Genomic DNA, 21,323 nt, shown 5'->3' on the forward strand with positions numbered 1-21,323 from the left:
CAGGGTAGGAGAGGTGGAGGAGTGCCTTTATATGTTAGAGAGTCTCTTGACTCTGTTGAACTTGAGGTCAGCAGTGACAAGGTTGAGTGCCTGTGGACCAGAATCAGGGGGAAGGTCAACAAGGCTGACATCCTCGTGGGTGTCTGTTACAGACCACCCAACCAGGATGATAAAGGAGACGAATTATTCTACAAGCAACTGGCAGATGTCTCAAAATCTCCAGCCCTTCTTCTTGTGGGTTACTTTAAACTGCCAGATATCTGATGGGAGCTTCATACTGCAGAGAAGAGGCAGTCTAGGAGGTTCCTGGAGTGTATAGAGGATAATTTCCTTCATCAACTGGTAAATGAGCCTACCAGGGGTAAGGCCCCGCTAGAGCTACTGTTTACAAACAGAGAGGGGCTGGTGGGAGATGTAGTGGTTGGAGGCTGCCTGGGGCACAGTGACCATGAAATAATAGAATTTTCAATACTCAGAGATGCAAGATCATTAAAACCTCTACACTGGACTTCTGGAGGGCACATTTTGGCCTATTCAAAAGACTAATTCAGAGCACACCCTGGGAAACAACCCTTAAAAACAAGAGGGTCCAGCAGAGATGGACATGTTTCAAGCAGAAAGTTTTCGTTGCACAGGAACAGGCTATACCAGTGTGCTGAAAGGCCAGCCGGAGGGGAAGACAGCCGGCTTGGTTAAATAGGGAGATTCTGAAGAAAATCAGGGATAAAAAGGAAGTTTACAGACTATGGAAAAAAGGGCTGGCTACTTATGAAGAATTTACAAAGATAGCTAGGTCATGCAGAAAAAAATCAGGGAAAGAAAACTGCAATTTGAAGTTAATTTGGCTAATTCTGTTAGGGATAACAAAAAGTCCTTCTATAAATACATTAATAACAAAAGGAGGGGCAAGGAAAACCTCCATTCTCTGTTGGACTTGGAGGGAAATATAGTTAACAAAGATGAGGAGAAGGCTGAGGTACTTAACAACTACTTTGCCTTAAGTTTTTGCCAGTAAGACATGTGCCCCTCAAGACAACTGGCCTCTGGAGCTGGTAGACAGTGAGAGGGACCTGAATGGCCCCCCTGTATTCCAGGAGGAAATAGTTACTGACTTACTGAGCCAGCTGGATCCTCACAAGTCTATGGGACCAGATGGGATCCATCCCAGGGTGATGAGAGAGCTAGCAGAAGAGCTTGCCAAGGCGCTCACCATTATCTTCCAACAGTCCTGGCTCACTGGGAAGGTCCCAGATGATTGGAGGTTGGCCAATGTCACCCCAATCCACAAAAAGGGCTGCAAGCAGGACCCTGGCAACTACAGGCCTGTCAGCCTGACCTCCGTGCCTGGCAGGGTGATGGAGCAGTTCATCCTGAGTGCAATCACACAGCACCTTCAGGATGGACAAGGGATGGGTTTAGGAGGGGCCTGATCTCCTTTTAACGATCAGGTGACCCACATGATGGATGAGGGTAAGGCTGTGGATATAGTCTATCTAGACTCTGACACTGTCTCCCATAACATACTCCTGGAAAAGCTGGTAGCCCACGGCTTGGAAAAGTGTACCCTCTGCTGGGTTAAGAGCTGGCTGGAGGGTTGGGCCCAGAGAGTGCTGGTGAATGGAGCTGCATCCAGCTGGCGGCCGGTCACCAGTGGTGTTCCCCAGGGGTCTGTGTTGGGTCCAGTCCTGTTTAACATCTTTATTGATGATTTAGATGAGGGGATTGAGTCCATCATCAGCAAATTTGCTGATGTCACCAGGTTGGGAAGGGTGTCGACCTGCTGGAAGGCAGGAGGGCTCTGCAGAGGGATCTGGATAGACTTGAGAGATGGGCTGATTCCAATGGGATGAAGTTCAAAAAGGCCAAGTGCCGGGTCCTGCACTTTGGCCACAACAATCCCCTGCAGTGCTACAGGCTGGGCACAGAGTGGCTGGAGAGCAGCCAGGCAGAAAGGGACCTGGGGATACTAATTGACAGGAAGCTCAGCAGGAGCCAACAGTGTGCCCAGGTGGCCAAGAAGGCCAATGGGATCCTGGTCTGTATCAAAAATAGCATGGCCAGCAGGACCAGAGAAGTGATCCTTCCCCTGTACTCTGTGTTGGTGAGGCCACACCTTGAGTACTGTGTTCAGTTCTGGGCCCCTCAGTTCAGGAAAGATATTGAGGTGCTGGAGCAAGTCCAAAGAAGAGTAACAAGGCTGGTGAAGGGACTGGAACACAAGTCCTATGGGGAAAGGCTGAGGGAGCTGGGGTTGTTTAGCCTGGAGAAGAGGAGGCTCAGAGGTGACCTCATCACTGTCTAGAACTACCTGAAGGGAAGTTCTAGCCAGGTGGGGGTTGGTCTCTTCTCCCAGGCACTCAGCAACAGGACAAGGGGGCACGAGCTCAAGCTCTGCCAGGGGAAATTTAAGTTGGAGATCAGAAATAATTCTTTCCAGAGAGAGTAATCAGGCATTGGAATGGGCTGTTCAGAGAGGTGGTGGATTCACCATCCCTGGAAGTTTTTAAACTGAGATTGGACATGGCACTGAGTGCCATGATCTGGTAAATGAACTGGAGTTGGACCAAGGGTTGGACTCCATGATCTCAGAGGTCTTTTCCAACCCAATCAATTCTATGATTCTATGATTCATGGGTTTTACAGTCACTGGTTACTTATATACTCTGAATTCAAGAATGGAGAAACATCTTCCTATATACTGCCACTTTAAGGCATCTCTCACCCCACAGCCAGTCCAGCTTTTCAGACTTCCATTCTGCATCAACAGTTGATTTTTCATTCCCAGTTTCAACTAGACCAGTACAGAAGTGATGACCCCTTTGTTTAGTTCTTATGTGGCCAAAATACCCACAGCTCAATTATATACTACTACCTGGCAAAAAAAATAGAAGAATAAAGAGGCCATTTTTCACATGCAGAATGGCAAATAGAAGAAGAGGGAAAAATAGAAGGGGGAAAAAAAGGGAGAAATGAAAAGAAAAAGAATAGAAAACAGAAAACAAGGGAGTGGGGAAGAAGATATGGAGAAAGGGATGGAAAGAAGAAAATGACTGAGTGGGGTGACTTTAGTAGGGTTCAGACACCAGTCCAGCACTTGTTCACCTGGCATACTGCCCATGGAGAACAGGCACTACATTAGGTACTAGGTCTCCTGCATGCTGCTGGCCTCAGGCTTTCTCCTACACAGACAGCCCCATGATCACGTTTCAAACCTTATAAATTATTTACATCAGAGAAGCAGAGACATTAGAGATGGAAAAGATGCACCAGCCCATCCCCTGGGGAATAGAGCTGGATCCTTACTTGTGCCACATGAGCGAAGCAGTGATGCTCTGTCTCAACTTGGGAAGGTGTTTTGCTGCTCCATGCCCTCACCAGGCTGAATTTCTTCATGATATCTTTGCATAAGTTGCATTTGTTTTGCCCTCCAATCCCTTCCTCCTGTCATTACCACCTGTCTGTATCACATGCAGCCCTCTGGAGCTGCACAGCACCACTGGGACTCTTCCCTCCTGAAAATTTTCCAAAAATATGAGATGTTCTGCAAAACCCAGTGAAAAATACCTTAAGGAATAATCCAGCAATCAAGTATTTAAAAAAATAAAAATCAGACTAATTTTGAAAATGGAGGACCTTCAGCTAGAACTTTGCTCTTCCTGCCTTAACCTCCCAGAGGTGGAAGGCAGTCACTAGCTAGGGATGAAGTCAGCAGAAAAATATTTCCTGAGCTATGGACAACTGCTTTGTAAAGTTACTCCTGAAGCACCAAAGGAAACAAGGGACTCCAATGCAGTTTCATCCTTCCTCCCACAATGTTCAGCCAGTCAGAGTTTGTGGGACAGAACAGCATTCACCTTCCCCAATGCTTGGCAGAGTTCAAAACACAAAGCACAAAAGAAAGCACAAAACAACCCCATCCCCACCACCACAACTTAAAGAGCTAACTCCCCCCAACAACTGAGATAAGAGTACACAAAGGAGCATGTCATTCTTTGAACTCCACAGTAATTCACCTCTTTGCCAGGACTTACACATTCTTTCTGTTGGCTCCAAGAGTTGCAAATACTTCCTTCACTTATAGAGCTTTGTGAAGATGAAAGACTTCTACTGTGAGTCGTCAAGATTTACTGCAGTCTTGGTTCAGATGAGGATCAGGAAAGCACTTACACGTGCACTTAAATACTGCCGAAGTCAGAGGCACCCAGCTGCACGCTCCCATACTCCAAAGCAATCAAGAGGAACCCTTTTTTAATATTGGAATAAAAAGGCATGAAGAATCTTAATTAATGCTAGATGGAAATTACCTGAGCTGTTTGTTACTGTAACAAATCAGGTGGGAAAATGACCAAGTACATGATGTGAGAACAGAAACTCGACAGGGAAAAGCTGACACTGAGGTTTTGCTTGAGCAAGTGCAGGGTGCAGGACACAGCACTTGCCCATAGAACCTCTGAAAACAGGCTCTGTTTTCTAGACACCAAAGCCAGAGAGAAGAGGTTCCCAGTTACTTTTTAGTTAAGATTCCCCTTCTAACAGATGTATTCTGGCTTGCTTAAAATGAGATCGACCAAGCTTGCCTGCTTTTTCCCCCTGGTGTATGCATGTATGCTGGCTTTTCCTGCCCTGCATGTACAAGTCTATGCTGATACTGGGAATTCCTGAGCATGGAGCAGATGTTTTGGAGGCTCTCCTGGACTCCACAACCTACACCAGGCTGGCAGAAACTGTGGTGGACAGATTTAGGGATTCAAGTATTTGGGAACATTTGGCAGTTCAGCCCATTCAGTCCTCATTCCTGCACTCCCAGAGCTATATATGGGATGTCTGCCAGACATCATCAACTGCAGCCCCAACGGGTTGCTCCACTGGCTTCTGCTGCTACATCACCCTTGGCTGCACCACAGCAGGACCAAAACCAGGCACTGACAACGTTCCAGCCATGCACTAGAATTGCCTCAACCTTCCCATTATGAGTGTGTAAGCCTAACCTAGATAATGGTTTATAGCAAGAGCGATGCAGGTTGACTGTGCCTTACTGACTTCTAGAAAAAAATTACATCAGCTGATAAATAAAATTAAAGGGTTTTGTTGGGTTTTTTTCCAACTGTAAATTTGGTCTGGGAACTGCAAGTGACGACATGAGGTCTTCTTGTCACCTCAAGCACTGCCACTTGGCACATAGTCTTGATACACTTGTGCTGTGCGTGCTGTGGGTATGCTGGGTGCATCCCGGGGTGTGTGGGCTACATGCCATGATGTCATGGGTGCCTGGGCTGCATGCCATGGGTACACAGGACACAGTATAGGTGTGCAAGGCATATGCTGTGCATATATAGGGTGCACACCATGGGATTTGGGGTGCACTCTGTGGGCATGTGAGGTGCACACTCAGGTACACTGCTTGAGTCCAGCTCAGCGAAGGTTATCTGCAACAATTCAGAAGTCACAGCCAGGCACAATGTCTGAGACAATGGACAGGCAGAGCACGCAGCTTGAGAGAAACCTCTCTCCTCTTTCTTTTAAGAAATCAAACATGATCCTGCAATAGGATGAGAAGCAGGCACCTGGCAGGACAAGCCAAGCTGACTCATCTGGTACATGGATATGCCAGCTGGTCACATCAGGTGGCCACTAGCACCGAGCATGATGCTTCTCTGGAACCTCCCCAGTCCTCCACTGAGGCAACAACCTATTTCCACAGGGTGGGACAGCACTGCATCCAAAGGCAACAGGTGATAAAACAGCCACTTCAGTAGGAGCCAGGTAATGGGGAAAAACATGACTCTGATGGCTGGGCATATGGACACAGCCCAAGGGCCAGCTGGTCACCCACCACCCTGGAGACCTCCATTCCAGCATGACCACAGGGCACTGGTCATGGTGGTGCAGGGCCAGGGGCTGATGGGCAGGCTTGAGGTTGCTCTTGTGAGTTTGGGGTGACTCAGTACAATTCAGGCAGGAAAGTGGTGAAGAGAAAATATCTGAAGGAAGGAGGACCCAGCCCCCATGCAGTGACACCTGGAGGTGCCTGGGACGCCCATGCTGCAAGCTCTGATTGGTGCTGGGCTGCACCATCAAAAAGCAGGAGGCAGGACATGGGAAACCTCAAAATCAGGCTGTGGATGCTGTTTCAAAAGGAGGAAGGCAGCTGTACACTCATGGCAGTGCTACCCACAAGAAGGGTGGCACTGATGCGCTCTCTAGCCCCCACCACCGTGTCTTGGGAATGGGGGACTGTTATGGGTTTAGCCAAGTAGGCCAAAAATTTAGGCTTTAAAGTTCAGACTAGGCCTGGAATTGTCAGCTGACTTGACCTGAGCTGGGCTAGCTAACAGCAGACTTCTTCTAGCCAGTAGTGTTGTATTCCATGCCATGTTACGACATCATCTCAGAAGGGATAAGAGCCGGTGTGTGGGTGTGGCTTGGTCAGTTCCACCATGCCTGAAGTACAGACAGGACCTGCTAGAGTTGTTTTGCTATGCCAGGCCCTGCTGCTCCTGCTGCTGCCGCTACTTGCCTTTTGTTTGAGTTCAGGGAAGTAGAAATACTTTGTTGTTATGCCTTCTCTTTCTTGCAGGGTGTCTTTTAGAGTACTTATAGATCTAGAGTAATACACTTTGTATTAATTGGGGAGTGGGAGGTTATTTCTTGTTATATATAGAGAACTTGTGTAAATGTGTGTTATATTGTGGTTTTCTCTTAATTTTTTCTGTATAAATACATGTAGTTAGTTTCAGCATAAATCTAGTTTTGGAGGGTTTTATCCTCTCCCTCTTCTTCCCTTTTCACTCTGTCTTGGGTGGTTGGCATTTTGCCAGCTCAAACCAAGACAGGGACTCTGAGGATGCTACATCCATCAGCCTCAGGATTTTGTGCAGGCTGACAAAGAGGATGGCTGCTGCAGATGGCAGAGGAGCCTCTCCAAAGAGTCACTCAGAGCACAGCTGTGGCCCACTGCCACACCACAGAGGGCTGTTATCTCTAGACATCTCAAAAGGTACTGCAGAAAGCAGTTCTAGGGGTTTGGCTCTTCGAAATGAAGGGGTCTTTTCTGGTTAGCATCACTCCAAGGCCTGTTCCATGCTCCCAAGAGCATGCCAGGCTTGAGCCAGCAAGGGTAGACATCGTGGGACCTTCAGACACAATGTCCTCACCATATTGGGCATAGTTATCACCCTTTTATAAGAACCTAAAGATTGACTTTTGCTGGACACCCGGGACTTAACCTCCTGCTGTGCATTACACAGGCCAGATTGAAGATACTTGTTATTAAAGGAGTGACTTGCTACAGTCAAAGAAAAAATTTAAAAACTCACAGAAGAAATCCATGGTGCATGTTCAGTCTCTCTCTGTCAAAGATGGCATTTTACTAGATTTATTTTGATCTGAGGAGATGCTCCTGCCCTTAGTACAACACTACAAGAGTATTGACCTGTGGAAGGCACCCTTTTGTAGGGAGAAAACATGCTAATTCAGAGCTGCCTTTCTGAGGAACCTCTTACAAACAGTTTGACCTCACTTGGGTGGTTGGGTGGGCAGGTGGCTAGCCTTGCTTCCTGCCCAGGAGGGCTCCTAGGAACAAACCTACCTTTGTGGACAGTGGTCAGCTAGAGGAAAGGACCCTTCACCAAGAGATCCCTCCACTCTTCATCAAGAGCTTTGCCCAGATACATTGCAGAAGCTGAACATCCCATGCTGTCAGTTCAGCACTGCTAATAGGCAAAGAGAAGGCAAAGTGAAGGTGCTTGGCAGGAAGAAGCTGTAAGGAGGAGCAGTTGTTTCTCTCTCTCTCCTACCTGCTAAACATCCAGACAACCCCTTGAATCATCAGCAGGTACCAGATAAACTCCAAAGAAAGAAACAGAAAGAGAGGAAGAAAATTAACCTGTCCATTAAAGAGGTGGGAGGATGGAGAGATGCAAGTTGTAAGTCTGGAGAGAAACTATTGCTGTCAGTATGAGGGAATGGCTTGTCACCCCACATAACTGGAAGAAAAGCTGTCAGGCAGTGAAGTCTGGATGTGAAGTTTTAAGTTATCAGCTGTGTGTACAAGGATCTTCCAAGATGGATTTGCACAGCTGTAAGACCCTCTGTTTTAATCAAATGAACAGTCTCACTTCCCCTCCTCGATCCCACGTCCTCCCAGGCACACAGACAATCTTCAGAGGTTTGACCTGCAACAATCCTTGACTCAAGTGCCTCTGACCTACAGACACAAATCCATTTATTGCTGGGCTGGGAGGGTGGACAAAGAGCAGTCCTGTCTCAGAGCTGGGTGCCAGGGCCACTCTCTGATTCAGCAAAGCCCTTGATAAGAAATGTCATCCTCCATTGAGTAATTTTAGCCCATGAGATAAGAATCTCTATCAGGCTCAAACATATGGCTGACTGCAGAGCACACAGCAAAATGAGACGGTACTTTATTTGCTTGTGCTAAGAGCACTCCCAGACCCAGAAAAGCTGATGCAATGAAATAGTAAGTGCCAAATTACACTCCATTCTTTGAAGACCTGGAAGAAATTCCTGCGGGATACAAGGGATTGTATCTCTCTCCTTCAAGCACCAATCCACCAAGGAAACAACAGTCCTACATTTGAAGACTGGGCTGTGCAGGATTTTCTGAGGCCTGTTCTTATTAAATCCTACTTGTTACACAGGAATTTACACTCACAGATATGACTGGTGCTCTGTATGAAGTGCCAGTAGATGCTTTCCAGGGGAAGAAGTGGAGGGGTTAAATGACAGAATTACACAGGTCTGAGGGTGAACTGCAATCTCCTGAGATGAGCCCTGGTCATTAGAGCAGGAACATCAGCCTACCAAGTGCTGTGACATCTCTCAGCTGAGTCCAACTCAGAAACTCTGATTCAAGTGACCTGGGCTAATCCATATAAACATGATATTGGGCCAGACACTGCATGGCTTGGGTTGTTTAGAATAATGAACTCTGTAACCTGAGCTTGACAGGGGCATCTGATCCTTGGGGACAACTAAAGGACACTTCCAAGAAGTGCTTAGCACATTTAACCACTGCCAGCGGGAAGGATCTGCTGGGGAAGGCTCATCCCCAGAGAGTTCTTTCTTATACTTTTTCCTCTCTTGGTTGTCATCAAGGGAGATATCAAACTAGATGGTCTCACTCTCTACATCCACTTCTACTCCCTCTCACCTTCAACAGCACAGCTGCTGTCAATCACACACTCGCTCACATCACCTTTTAATGGGTGAATTTCACTCTCAAGATCAACACCTCAATGTATATTCTGAAACAGAAACTTATGTTTAACCTTCAAAATTTCAATTTAGTTCTTCCAAGGAACTGGGCTAGACCCAGACTCTGACTCAAATCTGCTTTAGAAATGTAGAAGTTACACACTTGGTCATATATAGTCTCTTCATTGATGTGAAATTATTGTTGCTTCCTGAACAGTGGTATCTCTTCCCATCACCACATCTACCCATGTCACCGGCCTTCTCACTGAAAATATCAGCAGTTAAACCAAACAATGAATCACAGAGGTTAAAAACTTCTAATACTAAGTGACGGTCCTTCCAGCTCAATGCTGAGACATGAGGGTAAGAAGGAGCCAGGACACCTCTGATGTGAGAAAGCAAGGGGATTTTCATCTCAGTTGAGTTCAATTCAGCATTTTTCATCACTGCCAAATTTATTAGGGAATGTTGTAGGGACAATAAAGATGATGGCCTTCACAGCAACATCACACAGACCAACCTCAGAGGAAGAGTCTGATGAACCCTTTCCACCCTCACCACCACACAGCCTTCAGATGAACCACAGAAGGCAAAAAGTGCAGCAGAGGAAAGCCACATGCCACTCATGCCTGTGGAGTTGTATTGCTAGAACAGACCAAGCTTGACACTCCTCTGTTATTCTGGCTGACCTTCTCCAAAGAATGCTCCAGTGCTCCAGAACTCAGGGACCTACATGTGAGGAGCCATACATGTTTATGAGGAAAAACATTTGCAGCAAGAAAATATAAAAATAAATCGAGCTTCAAATTTCTTTAAAGCAGCCAATGCTTTTCAGTTCTCCAAAGGTAGTGAATTTTGCTCCATTTTTTCTACCTCCTGCCTTTCTCCTTTTGTAGCTTTTGATGAAGCAATAAGATAAGCTCAAACATTTCAGCTCGCTTTGTATCTCATCAGTCTGGAAAATACATCACTGTCATGCTCTGGAGCTGGAGCTGCAAACTGCAGATAAGTGTGAGGGACTTGTCATCCTCACTTCTAACAACAAAGCAACAAATTTCTCAGGCATAAAGGCAAAAACCATCCTTCAGAAGTGACATATTTAATGTGTCTGTGTGAGCAGAAATACTTGAAAAATTAACTCTTAGATATGTGGGCAACTAAGACAGTAGAGATTTGCTGACGATTTTTACATGAAGCCTGATCAAGGCATGATAGCAGGACACAAAGAAGTGGGCAGGGGAATAGAAGAGAGACTGTGGGCAGTAGGAGAAACTATTCAAATCAATGCACGGGCTCATCACATTTCTTGTCTGATGAATATTTGACTGAGGTAGGAAGGAAAGAAAATGTTTGGCTGATTTTTTGGGTTTGATTTTTTTACCTTGTTATGAAGCTTCAGTCCCCCTCTGCAGGTCAGGAAGTTGGCTTATAGTATCACCTCTCCTCCTTCTCCTGTATCTTCCCTTGGACATCCTCTTCCCAGGCAAAATCTGTCTATAAAACAAGATCTATATACTAGGCTTTTCTCCTTTTGAGCATTCCTCCAAATGGTAACGCAGCACTGATTTTCATTACTTGTGCAAAACATCCAAGCAATGCTCTTTCTCCTTGTGTGATACTGGAGACATAAACTTAAGCTCCACTGTCCCAAAGTCAAGGGGGAGGGTTGTCTGGCAAGTTCAGAAAGTCTTCTGAAATACTGTAAACCAACCCAAACTGCAGCTCATCAAGCTTCATCATCCAAACAGTGGATACACCTATAAAGAAAACAGAGTTTTAAGATCTGGATCAGGACAGACTAACAAACTTTCAAGGTTTATGCATGATTTCTATTAGTATCAAGGGAGTGATGTCTGGTTCACCCTTCAAGGGACACCCCAACCTTGAAGTACTGACAGAAGAACATCTTATTCTTGCCTGAATATTTAGCCAATGTACTAGTCAAACAGAGACAACCAAGGGATGCCAAAGAAACCTGAAAAATCCATTCTGTCATCCTTGCAGGGTTTAAAGGTCTTGATTTTTTTTTACTATTCTGAATAAGAGAAAAAATATAAAAACCTTGACATTTTGAAGGTTGCTAAATTGAAACTCATTTTGATTTGAAGCACTTTGTTTCAACTGTTGGAAAATTTCCCTTTGGTGTCATAAACTTTTATATTTTGCATTACGAGTTCCATTAGAAACAAAGAGTTCTTTCAAATAGAAACCAAAATGCAAACACAGTTAGAAAGTTTAGATGTACTCTCAGTAGCCAGTAACCTTAATCCAGTAACCCTAACCCAAACACTCTCCAAAGTTTTACTATACTTTTCCCACCAAGGAGGATTTACTGAAGCTGACTGTCTCCTGAGGGTGCATTTAACTGCAACATAGCAGTGTATTAGTGACAAAGTCACAGCTCAAATGCCAACAAAGGAAATGTGGAGCTACTTTAATCAAATTAAGTGGATTTTAATACACAATGCAATATACTTAGCTTTACATATAAATTCTACCCTAAAACAAATTCAGTGCTTAACTAGAGATTCACAGACTAGCAAAATGACTACACTGTGTATTGATTAATACTAATGCAGACATTGCTCTGCTGGGTATAACACACAGGTCCAATGAAGAGGCAGGAAAAACTCCAAAAATCATATCTAGATTAAATTCTAAGTTTTATCAAAAATAGTACTGTGCGTGTGTGTGTGTGTGTGTGTGTACAGAAAGAAACAGAAACACAATATCTAGCTACTTTATACAGACTAAACACTTTCATGATGTCCAGGACCTACTCGAGTGAACACTGGCCAGATGCAAGCAGCCCAATGTAATGGTCCTAAGAAACAAGCTGCATTCATCTGCGTTCTGGAACATTTGAAAGCGGTTAAGAATCAACGCAATGGAGATGTCTACAAGACTTCTTTGGATGGGAAGAGCTACAGAAGAGGCTAGCAGCCCCATCCCATTAGGAATGAACTGCATGCTAACTCCAACCCAGCAACTGAGAAAGAGTTCCAGTGCAGGTAACATAGAAACTAACTCAGGTTTAGGAGGCAGCCGGGAATAACTTGTAATTTAGCCTCATAAAAAAAGAGATCTGTAATATCAATGCATGTTTGGTCCTACCCAGATTTAATGTTTCTAGTTACAGAGATACACAGTGAAATGGGGTCCCTGGCCACAGCAGGAGGCTTGGAATAGATGATCTCTGTGGTCCCTTCCAGTCCAGGGCTTTCTATGACATGATTCTATGGGAAGAAGGAGGATTGGTCTATGCTGCTGAAGAAACCCCTCTCTTGAATGCAGTATGTGGCACAGGAGGTACAAAGCCACTCAGGCTCAAACACATCTTTGCTAAAGAAGCCAAGTGAGATGAATTACCTTATTGCCAGAAGAAACCAGATCATAACTGGTGTGGAGGAAACAAATGGCTCTGGCACCCCCTGGGAGCACAGGAAGTTCAGCTAAGAAGATAGGAATTGGAAACAGGGCCCAAGAGGGTGGCAATACCCTCCACAACTCCAGAGATGAATTTATTTGACCATCTCTTGCTGCTTTCTCCACTTACGTGAAAAACATTTATATGCCACACAGTCTCTTTTGCTCCAAGATGTGTGGTGGTGTTTCAGAGCCCTGACTCTCTAAAGAACCCCACAAGAAACCACAGTACTGCCAGCTTCTCTGGGGCTGTACACCACTACTCTTCATGTCCATCTCCATCCTGTGAATCACCAGGTGAGGCTGCTCCTGGCCACCTAACCAAAACCTCTTCATGGCTCATCCTTGGACAGGTCATGGTGCTATGTCACGCATTAGTGAGGAAGAGACAGGAATAGGATGACATGTACAACTTTGGGCCATTTGTCTCACAGACACCTACCAAATCAAGAACTCTTCCACATGGAAGGACTTTGCACACCCCAACCATACACTTCCACCTTCTTCCTTCATTTTAACCTGCAGAACCTCCAATGTCACCTCACTCCCCCTGGAGGGAGGTGTCACACTAGCCCTCATTTGAGGTGATGAGTTTCTTTTCTTCTTCAAAGACCTTGAGGCTGCCAAGCACCTTTCAACACCAGATGTCCATGCCAGTACTTTCCAGTGAGCACCACAAACCATTCTGCTCTGAAGACACATTCTCTGAGATGTCAAAAAGCAGCCACCAGCAGAAATCATTGAGGAAGGACAGCATGGTGTAACCAGCTCGAGCACACACCAGAGCTGAGTATGTATCAGAAGAGTGGTGACCATAAATTGAGAGTTTGCAATGTGCAGCCTAGAAAGAGACTGCATGGCTCAGGGCACTGGGAATTATGGCATGTTATCCTCAGGCTGCTGGCAATATTCCCTTGGGCAGGGACATTAAAAGCACAATGTCCAATAGCATCCTGGCTGTCCAAAGCCTTGGCATGAGACAGCTGAGCTGTCCTGAAGCTGACCCTCCCTGGAGGAACACCACATGCTGACAATCCTGGTACAGGGATTAGCAAGGCAGTGTTAAAGTGCTAAACACAGATACAAACAGGGAGCGAAACACCTTCCTGTGAAAAAGGGTACAGGCAGGAACACCTTTTCACACATTTGTCACTGCATAAGGAGGGCTTGCCCTGCTCTTGGCTGAAGTCAATGTTCAAATGGACAAATGTCTTGCCCACATGGCTGAGTTGCAATAGCACAGGTACACAGTGACCTGTAACTAGGCAAACCTGGGGCACAGTACTTACAATTACATGCAAGGTTACCTCCAAACACCCTACACAAATGGTAAAAGCAAGACTAATTTGGGTTAGAGTCTGGATTGCCTTCCTCTCCCATACTTCTTTGGCAGCTGGTTGTCCCTGCTTCTGCTGCTAAATTTCCTCTTCCTCCCCACTCCTGCATTACTCATGAATTAGCATCACACACAGCAGCACTGCTGAAGGCAACGACTTCAACAGTGGCTTAAGCAGATGTACTAAGGAAAGAAACATCTGGATGTTATTACTAAAAAGCTTTCTAGGTTCCCCATCAGATCAAACAGCTCTGTTTCCTCTGAATCATTATACATAAGAAACAACATAGAACCAATAATAAAAAACGCCTCAATTGGAAATACAGTCAACTCACTCTGTCTAATGTCAAGAAATTCACCAGCACAGACCCAAACCATGGGTCAAGTCAAGGAGCTTGGTTCTACACTCTGTAGTCAGCAATGACAGGTTTGGCTGGCACAGGGCTTGCAGATTAACCGTTTCCATGGTTAATCTCCATGGTAGAAAGCAATCTATTCAAAGCTGAAGAGGTCAAAAATACCTGTAGGACTCTGGACCATGTGGCATGTGTCTGTCCAGTGCCACCACACACTGGAGTTATATCTCACTGTTATTTTCCTCTTGTGAACCACTTTCCTTCTCCCAGCTCTGTAAAATACATTCCTAGCAACATTCAGCTGTGTAAAGATTTTTGACATGTGGCTGGTACACTGAGAAAGGTTGGACTAAAACTCCTTTCAGAATACAAACCAAGGAAAAAAAAATACATCAAAAGGATTAGACACTTGGCATATGAAAGAAATGGCTACATGGAAACTTTTTAAACACACGAGACCTACAGGACTGGCTGAGGTAAGAGGCATAATTAGCCCAATGTGAGCTTGCCAGGCAGGTCCACAACAGAAGCAAAGGATGTCACGTACCAGCAGAGAGGCCCTGCTATCTTTAGGCCTTGGGCTGGCACAGCTTCTGGGAGTGCAAGGTTTAATACTTGTACTCTCACACTTCAAGAATAATGGTGGAAAAACTGGAGAGAGTTCAGAGGACAACCACAAGAACAAACCCAGGCTTGTAGCAAGGGCTCAAGGAAGTCAATCAAAGACAAAGTTAAAAGGCACCTCACAGCCTGTAGGTACCTGTCAGAAGAGTGTTCCTTAGTCTGCCACACAAAGGCATAATGAGACCAAAGGTTGAAAGTTGAAGCTCCACAAAAAAAACCCCAGAAACTACGACACCATTTTTCAACACTGCAGGTAATTAACAAAGAGAAAAGCCCTCTAACTGCCATGGCCCAGGATACAGCACTGGCAATGTTTAAAATCAGATATATGTTTGGTTCCACTCACAACTGCTGACCCCAGAGTGGAAACTAATTCAGGAAATCTCTGTTATACAACTACTCAGACTAAACAAGCACCATGACCTTAAAGCCTAGAAATCAATGAGGTACAAAGAATAAGAGGTCCAATTATCAGTGGTACAAAGAACAAGATGCCCCATTATCAGTGGTTGGGCTTGTTTGGCCACAGAGATCCCTGGCCCATCCAAAAGTCCTCTGCATCCCATCACTACCAAGATGTGGATTTTATTGAACAGCAGTAACGGTGACAGATCCCCACCATGAACAGCAAAGCAAGATGCTATTGAACCAAGAAACCCACTCCAATTTCTTTTCCCAACTAAAACAACTGGAAAAATCAGATCCAGACAAAAGCAAGCAAAAAAAATTACACTCACAGGGCAGAAAGAAAGCATCATATAAGAAATAAGTACTTCAAAGTACTTCACTGGAATAACCTCCCCAGCAAGATGGTGGAGTCCCCATCACTGGAGGTTTCCAAGATGCAAGTGGAAGGTTGCTATAATCACCTGGGCTCCACTTCCCACAGAAGATTGGACCAGATGATTCCTTCCAGTGTGGCCCAGTCTGTGGCTCTGTGAAAGGCACACAAAACTTTCCTGACTACAAGCACTTAAGCTAAAGGAATGAAGCTCCCAGCTCTGACACACTGAAATGCCCACTGATGTTAATTGTAATTATGCTTTCAGGTTCCCTTTGTGCTTCTTGACTCCAGGATTTTCACATCTGCTGGGTCCCTCTGAATGTCAAAAGCGTATTTCAGGACGCAGTCCCTGACTGTACTCCCTCTTCAGAGAGCTGAAAAGTGCTCCCTGCATACAGAAAGCAAAACCCACCTCCTGGTTGGTTTGTTTGAAGTTTTCATCATCATGGTGCTGGTTCACAGTTGTGTGTTTGCAATATCTTCCCTCACCCCTGCGTCTTCTTCCTTCAGGGCTTAAAATGTGAGGGCCATTGTGACAGACATGGGATTAAAACAGTAACTAACCTGTAGCACAAAAATCAAGGAGCTGCTATTGCTTCCTAAGAAACTTGGAGGCTTCAGTCAAAATCCAGCCTCCTCCAGCCCTAAACCTTCGTTTGGTAGCCAAAAATATAGGGAGAGCCAAGGATGGGGATAAACTTTTGGGGCTGCAAAACATGGCAATCACTCCCTAGGACTTTAAGAACCATCAGGTCACCCAGCTTGAATCTTGCACAAGGGTGGTCACAAGTTTCACTCTTACCTTTGATTTGAACAGTATTGCTAGTGTTTGCCTCAGCCCCTCCTTCCAGGGAAGCATGCAACCTCCATGCAAAGAGCTCAAGTTATGGAGATGGTAAGTCACCTTTTTGATGGCTAGCTTGAATACTTAAAAGCCTTTGGTATTTAAAACAGGAACTTTGATTTATCTCCACTGCATTTGCGGCCAGGGGTGCCTGTGATATAGCTGCCGGCTTCGGGAGATGCTTTGCCTGATTTCCTCAGCTGTTCACAAAATCTATCTCCAGGAGAAACCCTGGGGCCCCTCTGCTCCCTTCCCCTGCAGACAGCTTGTCTTCTGCCCCCACCCTTTCTTCTGTATTTATAATCATCAAGGGAGAAGAGGAGCTTTCAAAGGATTTAGCACAAGTGACTGGCAGCGAATTGCTGCTGAGGATGGCTAGTAAGCAGGAGAGGGGAGGAAAGAAGAGACAGAGCAAACACTTTCATTCTCATTGTTTCCACTCCTAAGTGAATCCACACATTTCACCACACCCATTTTCCCCCCAAAATGCCTCCTGCTCTCTACTAGCTCTTCCATTTATTCACATATATACGGCTGCCCTTCCCCAAACATCCTCCTCGAATGCCTCACAACCACAAACTCCTGTGACACTGTGCCATTCTCCCATAGTCTCATTAACAATAATTATTAAAGTTACTAAACCTACTCTTCAGTGCTCACCTCTCAAAGGACAATTCTAACCTGACTGGCTAAGCAGCACTCACCACTGAGCCCAGGGAAACCTGGGCTAAGGAAGATGCTCATGGTCACATCAAATATTTCTGATAGAACTAGGGATCACATTCCACTATCCGAGCTGCATCTGCACAGTTAGCTCCTTCTGCCCATCCCAGCTGCCATCTGCAGCATCTTCATCCCATTTACAAGGGTGCAACTTTCAAGAGCCTTGTACTAAGCTTCAGCACTTCCACAGACTCTTTGGTATTCAAAATGTTTATTTTAAAATTGTGTTTGTTTATCTCTAAGTACAGATTCATTTCCAATTTATGTCAGCAAAATAAAACCCAAAATGCAAGACAAAAATAAAAAAAGAGCCCACCTGACTTGGAAGCCTAAAAATAGACCTGCATATCGCAAATAATGAACTGCCAGGTAAAGGCTGTGGATTGAAGGTTCAAATGAATAATGTGTTTGTTTTTCCTGCTTCAATACTTTCCTGCTGTTATCACTGTACAAATAAGTCAGCACATGCTAATTACTCCGATGGCAATTTCCTGGGAACTGCTACTTAAGTATCAGGCCGAGCATCAGAGACTAGTCCTCCCCTTGCACTCCCAAACAAACAAGTCCAGCTGCCAAATCCCCCTGTCCTTCATCACTGCAGATCCAGCACTGCCAGCACACTCCCACTCCTGACTCCAACACTAGCTGTAGGATCTGCCCTGAAGAACACATTTTTCCTGACAAGCCCTGTTAAAGCTGAGACACTAATGTAGAAGATGGATCTGGCAGTGCCAAAACCTGGATTTATCCCTTTTGAGGTGTATGTCTATATGTACAAATTGTGGATCCCAAATAGTATTAGTGCAGTAGAAGGGGTTTCATCTTGGGAGCCAAGGGCACAAGCATCTTTGCTGCAAGGCACATACATCAAGAGAGAAAGGATGAGAAGGGAAACGCCTTGTGAAATGTTTTTATAAGGCATCCAATAAACCAGTCTCAAGCCCCTTTTAGCCCAAAACCACCCCGTAAGGCTCACAGAGTTTATATTCATGGGTGAAATACATCAAAGAACTGCCTAAACAATGCTTGTGGTTTCTGCTGGGGTTTTTTTTCCTCCAATTTATATTTATACAGTCATGGATTTGCACTGTAACTCAGTCAAATGGATTAGAGCAAAGACGAAGGGAGGAGAGAGGAGAGGAGAGGAAAGAAATGTTACCTGTGTTATATTCCAAATGGCATTGAATTTCTTTATAAACCTTTGCTATAACATCGACTCAGATACAGGCTGTTGTTGAGCAGGGAATATAAACCCAGCATTCTCCTTTGTGGGTTTTTCCAGCCTTTCAGGGTCTTTTTCTTGGGGATAGTTGGCTTGCTTTGGATTTATTGTATTATCATTCCTTTCTGCTTTCACTGTGAGGCAAAGGGTTAAGCGGTCTTTCAGATCCTACTGGATGCAACTCCATGCATAACAAGAAAGCTTCCAGCCCAGTGAAAACAACTTGAAAGAAGGGCAGTGACCCAGTGACAGGCTTAAGTTTCAGGTCACAACACTCCTCCTCAAAACCATCCATCTTCCTCTGGACACAAGTTTGCAGCCAGTCACTTCCCATTACTGCAATTCATTTCCAGGATTTACAGGAAAACACTTTTTGGGGATCCAGCTGTTGTTAGCATCCTCTCTTGCACATGAGATGAGAGCTGTGAGTTAAAAAGGGACACTGCAAGCACACACAGATGCAGCATCCCCTTGCATCCAGCAATAAGTGCTAAAATCATTGGAAAAAAGGAATTATATAATTAATAAATAAACCAAACTGTGGTCATGAGCTTTGGTTTCATTCACTCTCAACTTCTGCAAGGAAATGGGTGTTTATAGCCCCTGTCAACCTGGACACATGCACACCACATTGCGCGGCAGAATCAAAGCTAGGTCAGGAGCATCATGCTGCTCCACTAAAAGCCCTGGATCAAAGGAAAGAGGTTTGGTGTTACTACACACTGTGCCAGGGGAAATAGTGTATCTCAGGAATGCCATATGCTGGGAAAAGGTTGCAGAGGGGAAAGATGTGCTCACCCTCCCCTTTTCCAGAAGGGGTTCCCTTGGTTTAGTTAGCAATAATCACCTGCTGGATCACAGACTTGGGGATCATGGAATGGTTTGGGTTGAAAGGGACCTTTAAAGTTCATCTAGTTCAAGGCCCCCACAATGAGCAGCAATATCAATGGTTCCAATTCTGTGCTCCAACAAGGACGCTGGCAAGCAATCCACTGTTGAGAAAACAGCCAGCAAAAGGTTCAAAACCCAGCTGCATACCAGCCAAAGAGAAACATGGCTCCTGGGAGGGTCATCTTGGCTCATCTGGGGCAAGAAGGACAAAAAATATCAGTGTGGCATCCAGCCCTGAGCCTGGCATTTAGCCCAGCTCCTCCCAACTTCACACCTATCGCGCGTGGTCTTGCTCTAAACTGACGCTGATTGAAAGTATCAGGATGGGATGCAAATACAGAAAAAGATGAGGATATGAAAAGAAATATCGAACACTCTCCCAACCTCCACCATTTTGTACTGTTAACTCTAAGCAAGAGCAAAAACAAGAGCACAAAGGAACAAACTGTATATGCAGGTATTTGGGCGCTGAGACTTTCCCATTTATCATCATCAACCAAACTGCCCTGGGATGTGGGGCAGGCACAAAGCCCAAGCAGGTTCCCAGTTCAGCTGCAGCTCCCAAGGTTTCAATATGATTATGCCTGTGACTCTCCCCCACAAGTTTTTTGGCATCAGAACCAACCCATTATACTGGTTCCATTTGTTCCTCCCTCTCTGCCATGCCAGTGCATGCCAGTTTGCCATGCAAGACTGTGAACTGGACTGGGGAATCAAATTTACCAAATAACGACACAGAGGAGAGAAAAAATGTCAGCTGGATGGGTTCCCTGTTGTGAGTGGGTTCAGCAACATCCTTCTCTGTTGGCAGTCTGAAATGGTTTTGGGTGTAGCAGTGCAGAAGGATGCCAGCTATTACAGTAACACTGCTCAGCTGCCGAAGGGATGAACCACCAAATGTGGCCACAGGCTTCTATTTTTTTAGCGACTAGCCATATTTATGTGTGCTATCAAAATAACTGGACTGAATTTGGCTAAGTGATCCCATTTCTCAGCTGACTGGCTTACTCTGTGACCCTGCAGCACCAGAGGCAGCAGTTAAAAATATTGACTGCAAATGCAAGGTAAGCTATTTCTGACTAGGTGCTGAAGAGTGAAGTCCATGGCTGAAGTTTGGTACGCATCAGGGACAACGTAAGCACAAGCTGAAACATTGTCAAAGAACATGAGAACTTCACCATGTTCCCTTACCAACAAGCTAGGCAGGAGTAGCAAGATGCTGATCCCTTTAAGTGCAGTTAGCTTTTACTGCCTTGTAATATACTCATGTGGGATGGATATGTGTATTTATTTTATTATTTGATGAAAGTATTCACTATGTCCCCAAAAATGCAAATATGTCCTTCGGTGCTCATAAAGGCGTGTCCTGTGGGAAGATGAAAAAACCCCAAAACCATGCTTTGCCTCTCCTGCCGGCTTTCAGACTGCTGTATCCACTATTGAAGCATAAGAACAGGTGGGGTCTGCATTAATTAGCAATGGCCTTTAAAAAGGTCCTGAGCCACTCATTTTGGGAGGAATTTGTAACTGAGCAATGTGAGTGCTCAGCCCCCTCATGCGCCCCTCCATGCATACAACTATCCCTTCACTGCCCATGGCACCGTCTCTGTCCTCCACTCCCACAGCTCCTGCCACTCCACAACAAGGTCAGACGGGTGCCCTGCACCCCACTTGCCACTCTGGGTTAGCCAAGTTGGGGGATGCCCTCATAGAATAATAGCAACATTTGTGATGGAAAAGACCTTTAAAGATATCTACTCCAACTCCCTGCAATGACCAGGGACATCAAATTGATCAGGTTACTCAGAGCCCCATCCAGTCTGACCTTTAATGTTTCCAGGGATGGGGCATCTACCACTTCTCTGGGCAACCTGTTCCTCCTCTAAGGAGACAGGTGAACACTC

At 45.3% G+C, this 21,323-nt stretch overlaps 1 long non-coding RNA gene across 8 annotated transcripts in view; it reads right to left on the reverse strand.

Moving 5' to 3' along the window:
• The window catches only part of LOC139671262 (uncharacterized), a 135,500-nt gene that overhangs the window by 24,585 nt on the left and 89,592 nt on the right, over window positions 1–21,323 (reverse strand). For 7 of the 8 annotated variants that reach the window (XR_011697699.1, XR_011697697.1, XR_011697698.1 and 4 more), the window contains one exon: window positions 10,595–10,970. This is a non-coding gene — a long non-coding RNA (uncharacterized lncRNA). Of the gene's footprint in view, window positions 1–4,031; window positions 4,244–10,594; window positions 10,971–21,323 lie in introns of all 8 variants that reach the window. The other variant, XR_011697701.1, reaches the window with a different exon arrangement.

This window comes from Pithys albifrons, chromosome 4 (genome assembly GCF_047495875.1).
Source record: "Pithys albifrons albifrons isolate INPA30051 chromosome 4, PitAlb_v1, whole genome shotgun sequence".
NCBI classification, from domain to species: domain Eukaryota; kingdom Metazoa; phylum Chordata; class Aves; order Passeriformes; family Thamnophilidae; genus Pithys; species Pithys albifrons.